Source organism: Tetrao urogallus (assembly GCF_951394365.1).
Source record: "Tetrao urogallus genome assembly, chromosome: 11".
Classification (NCBI taxonomy): Eukaryota; Metazoa; Chordata; class Aves; order Galliformes; family Phasianidae; genus Tetrao; species Tetrao urogallus.
The window spans coordinates 3,805,490-3,811,489 of NC_136824.1; positions in this window are offsets into that span (position 1 = coordinate 3,805,490).

The window sequence follows — 6,000 nt, forward strand, 5'->3', positions numbered from 1 at the left end:
GCTGAGCTGTGTTCTTTATTGTTGTTATAGATTTTGCATGGTCCCTTAGTTTCATCTGCAGTTTTTCATGCACATGCGCAGTTCTGCTTTTCTTCTTTTGTATCCTGCCCAGGAGTGTGTGGAGCTTCAGATGAGTCTATTTTTCATCACAAAACGCTGCCAGTAACTGCAATTGACTCAAAACAACTTACCCAGGATTCTCTTTCTTTAAAAGTAGATATGGACTGTAAATTTTTGTGTATGATGCATTAGAAGAAAAAAAACCAAAACCTGTACTCAGAAGAGATTTCAGCTGATATAAGGGCACGTGGTATAACGCCTTTTGGACTAGTCTTCATGGAGCTCATTAAGAGTGAGACTTTATGTTGCAGCTTTCTGAGGCTAAGTTTCCTTGTATAACCGTATCAGTGTGCATTAGACCAGGCTTTCTAGCCACAGCCTCTGAGTAGTTTGAACCTCACTGCATTCTGGTGGTGGATTATTCATGGGAGCCATCATCCCACACTGCACTGCCACTAAGGAGTAGTTTGAACCCAAGGATGCTCACACTAAACTTAGTAACCAATTAACAGTACCACTTGTTGAAGAATACCATTTGAATTTTGTGACTTTGGGTGCTGAAGAGCAAACTTACTGCAAGCAAAAGTTAGCCAGTGTATACTGTAGGCTTTATTTAATTTCCTTGAAGCTTCCAAGTCATTTGCAGAGGCACAAATGCACTTTAGGGAGATGACAGGTTAAGAGAATGAGAATGTTGGCTTAGAGAATGGATTGGTAGTGAATTGTAGTGTCATTGTGGAGGTAAGTCTCTTTCTGCATCAAACTGTGTATCAAGCTTGCTAATTAGTGGTGGTGTTTTTCTTCTTTATGTAACATAAGCTGTTCTAACCTGACCTATTGGTTCACAAGATAAAAGCAGCTAACCAGAATGGAGATTCCCTCTACTGGCTGATCCACATCTTTACTAAAAGTATAATATCCATGAACACAATTAGAAAACACATCTAAGAATTATGTATCTGGGAGCTTAAAGGTGGTGGTGGTAGTGGGAAAAAAAAGTCCATGTTACTTCGAGGTTATTTTAGAAACTGAAACTGAATAGGTCAATACCCCTTAAGCTTTTTGGTCTCTAATTCTCTTAATGGTATGGCATAAATTGTTAATTATATTATTAAAAAAGCTGTGAAGACTGTATTAATGTAATGTGACCTTGGATCAGTCAAGATCACATTTTTGTTATGATTAAAAGATTCCCTGTCCTGAAACATTGATCTCATTTTCAGCTGGATGCGACAGATGGAGAGGAGATGTTATCGAGTCTAGGCAGTAGGTGGCAGTATTGCATTTCATTCTGCACTGTGCTCAGCTGTAAAATGCTCACTTTAGAAAGAGGCCATGAACTTTTTCCCTCAGTTTCCATGAGCAGTTTTGCACTTAACGTGTATGGAAAATTCACAGAGAAAAATAATTAAAAATTACATCTTGAATCCGTATTTCTACGGTTACTCATGTCAGGTACTTGACTACCCAAACTTCCCTTATCCTTTGTCAGCTCAGAGAACAGACTTACATGTTAGGGACTATCACCATCGTCTGTCTTATAGCAGGGATTCGTTGAGGCAGGGTATGTACCCAGTAAGTAGCTTTGCCCACTTGGTTGCTGTGATTTTTCTGGCTTTGTTGGTGATTTTTCCATCTCTGACTGCATCAACAGAATGAAAGCTGCATCAACTACTTTGGTTTATATCATGATAAGGGAAATCCAGAAAGAAACCTAGCTAGCACATCCTCCTTTGTACTTTAGTATTTGGACAGACCTTATAGCAGGGTGTGGAGGGAATAAGAGACATTTTGCAAACAGCTAGGAATCAGGATGGTGTGCGTTACAGGGTCTTATGCACATTGACAGTGCTGAGCCCTAATGTGCTGTGCTGCTGAGTAGGTGGACAAGGATTTCAGAATGGAAGTGACATCTGGGGTCAACAATTTATGAAAATTAAATACGTAGTGGCATCTCTAGGATCCTACGCATGTAAAGTGCTATGCCTTTATTGTCCTGTGGGCATATGCCATGCATCTGCACAGTTTTGTCAGGTAGCAAGGTAATTGCTTTAAAAATCCTTGCTATTCAGGATGTTGCAGGATGCTGGCACACATACTAGGTGATGGGAAGCAGAGGGGTGCACTGGCTGGTGTTAAAGCTTCACAGCTGCTGACTTTTCTATAAATAACTGCTGTCTGCTGTAATTGGTCACATCACAGTCCTTGGTGATCTTTTATATTATTGCTGGCTGCTGGAAAACTCCCGGAGGCGTAAAATAGGTACCAGGAAGATCCTGCACCCAGCAGTGTGTTTCCCCAAGCGGCACAGCAGAGTAAAACAGAAATAGTGTTTACAGGGAGGTGAAGAAGAATTTTCTGCAGCAGGAAGGATGGAAAAAAAGATTGTATGTTTGAAATGATAGCAGCAGGCTACCTCTCATGCAGGATATTGCTGGGTCTTGTGGAAAGAAAAAATCTTCATAGGGTTTCTAGTGGTGCACTGAATGGGTATTATTATTTGCCTCTGTCTTAGTTATGGGTATTTTTCAGCTCTCCATAAAATAACAGTGTCTTGCAAAAATTGAAAACTAGAGAAGAAGAATTAGGTGGTTGACTTGTGTGAAATGTGTGTGGGTAAAATATGTGGTCTTCTTCCTGAAGGATTCTGACCAATTCACAGACCAACAGTGCTGAATGCTACATCCCCCCTCTGCTTAAATACGATCAGTTATGGGGTGGAGCGCAACACTGATGTGAAGCTGTCGGCATCAGGAATCAGTGTGCTTTACTGAGGGGAAGCAGAATAGTGCTGGAGTTAGATGTTCAGGAGGGCATCTGAGTGGAAAGTGTTGAGTTGCCAAGGTTTACTTGGTGTAGTTGAGCATCTTGAAAGCTTTCCTGTTTTGAGAAGTGAGAGCTGTAGTGAACCACTGTAGAACTGTAGGGGCTTTAAGATCACTAGGTGGGTGTGGGTCATCCCCCCCTTACTTTCTCCTCTGTCTTAAGCTACCTTTGACCTTTTTCAACACACAGTGCATCATGGTACATGCATTATGGAATGCACACTTCACTGGCCTAATAGGAACTTTGCTCATGTTGACAAAGAGTTCATAAGAACTGAAATCTTTCCAGCATGACACAGAAGCTGGCACAGTGAACAGGATTGTGGGATGACCTGTCAGCAGCATCTCAATTGACTTTTGCTGACTGATATCTCAAGATTAGGTGCTCTGGAGGGCAGTTAATATACAAAAGGATTTCTCTGAGATTTAAGCCTCTGTCCTGAATACTTGCAATCAGTGGGAAGTCTCTGGTTCCAGTAGTGTTTTTCCTTGTGATTTGGAAGAAACACTGAAAGTGCATGTAGCTTTGGGTCAGAAACATATTTTCCTTCAAAACATGCCAGAAAAGTGTCTATGTGACAGAAGTGAGGCAAAAAGTCCCCAGGGATGAAATCAGCAGGATGCTTTTTGTGGCCTCAGACAGCCCCACCAAGTGGTTCATGGGGCCTGATTTGAAAGCAGGCTATATTGCTTGCTGTAAAAAGGCAGGTACTGTATGAAAGCCATTGCTTATGAAGAAATCTAGGCTATTCTGGCATGAATTTGCTCATCCAAAAGATAATTAACTTTCTATGATTGTGAAGGGTGTATAGTCGTAGCAGGACATAATTTGCTTAATGCTGTGAATTATCCAAAGCAGTGAAGTATCTGTCCCTTGTGCAGTAGAGCACTCCAATAACATTTGGCTAGTCTAAGACTTACACCTTCAGCCTCGGTGTTGGTTTATGGGGGTGAAGATGCCCAGAGCCATATTCAAACCATGTGAAGAAATAGTGAACTTTTCTTTGTCTCTAGCCAGGATTCAGTAACTGCGTAATAAGTGCTCTCACTTGTTTCTTCTGCTCATGAAGTTAAAAGTCAGCATTTATTTTAGGTGCTGTTATAAGGAGCCTGCGTATGGCTCGTATGTGTGAGCTGGTATGTATGAGCCTTAAAATATTGCATTGACAATGTAGTAACTGGTGATTTGTAGCAATTGTGGCTCAGGCAGTGAAATCAAAACAAAGCAAAAAACCCCCAGCAAACTAGAAACAAACAAGGCAACTGATAGAATGAACTGGAGAAATGGGAGGAAGAATTTTAGTAATATCTGAAAATCTGATGGAGAATTTCATATCTTCATTTGAAGATTGCACAGGTGGCATTAAAGATAGTCACCTGAGAGAAGGAAAGTTCTGGGAGTGTAAAATCCCAACAAAATCAGTGCTGCAGTCAAGGAAATGAGCACATCTGAAGTAGCTCCTGAGACCCAGACATTATCCAGAGTGACCAGTTTGTATTCAGTGAAGATAGTGAAGAGATAAAGATTTATGTTTAGAGAAGGCTGCAAACTGGTGAGAGAGAAAGCTCTTCTCACCATCTGTCTTAGAGGACTGTATACCAGAAGAGAGCTCCTCTGATCTTCTGATGTTTTCCATGCTGATTTGCACTACTTTGGTGCCTTGCATAAACATGAAGGTTAGCTGGTGAGACACCTCCTGCCTCTTTTTCTTATTCAAGTAGTTCTTCAGATGACTACTTCTCATCCTGAATAACTGATTTGGTGAGGGAAGGGAGCTTTAGCTCCTAGACTACTGATTTAGAGTTTGATTTTTGTTTCGCTGACAGTAATTGTTGTTCTTGTGTTCAGGTGTTCAGCAGGAGAAGAAATGAGCATCCTCCTCTGACACCAGTTTTCACCATGACAGTAATTTGAGCAGAAGCAGCTTTGCCTGCAAATAAATAAATAAATAAATATTATATGAAAAGCTTCAGATGGAACTGCCATGTTCATTCTTGTTTCTAAAGCCCCCACAGGCCATGTCACATATGTGGGTCATGAGGTCTATCGATTATGTGTCAGACCCTTAGGTGTCAGTAATCAATAGCACTAACCTGCAGAAAATGTGGCAAAGATTTGTTAAACTAACTCTTTGCATCGTTCTCGTTCTTGTATTTAAGTTTTCTGTGCCTCACTAAAACTAACAGAATGCATACTGACAAAGGCAGAGGAGACAAAAGCATCATTTGGCTATCAACTCATTTACTGTCCATATTCGTCTGATTTTACATGGCTCTGGGTGAGATGGCAGGATGAGGAGGGGTAAGACAGGAAGGGGTATTTCCGATTGAATGGCTTCTGAGAAGTAGAAATGAAAGTGATTGAGCTGGGAGGACCTAAACATTTTGACCCTGACAGCTTATTAATATTTAACAAGGTGCCAGATTTTTCTTTGACACTGGAAATTGTTGCGACTGCCTGTCTCCAGCAGACTGAGTCTGCTTATGCAGTCCACCATATCTAACGTACCTGCTTCCAGCACTGAATAGTCTTATTCACAAATGCTTTTCTTTATTTGCTCTTTCTGAGAATAAAGAAAGTAGTTTGGCAGATTAAGTTTGCATTTTTTCATTCAAACTTCCTATATCTTTGTGTTCTCAGTGGGTCACTGAGCAGACTGTGGTTTTCTTATGTTGATTGTGCATTTGAATCATTCCTTGAACGACTTTTAACAAAACATTTTATTTATTTTTCCTTCTTAGTTTGCAGGTTATTTGTGAGCTGTTCACTGTGACAGTTACATCTTTTAAATGTAAGCAGCTGTGATGAGATAAATATAACAATTTGGAATTTGTATTTTTATTTGTAATAATGCAATACTCCAAGACTGTATATGAAATTGGGATCCTATTGGAGGTGAGAGAAAAATCTATGCCATAAAGATAATGTAGCATCGAATAAACAATACTCAATAGAGGAGATGAAGAGTGGGAGAAAGTAGTATCTTTATGTATTATTTAGGTGGTCTGTATCCCCATTCTTTTGGTGCCTGTCTCTGTCTCTGCATTATGTAGGTGGATTTACTTCCTAATGCAGATGAGTAGACCTAAATGACTTTTCCAAGGTCACACATAA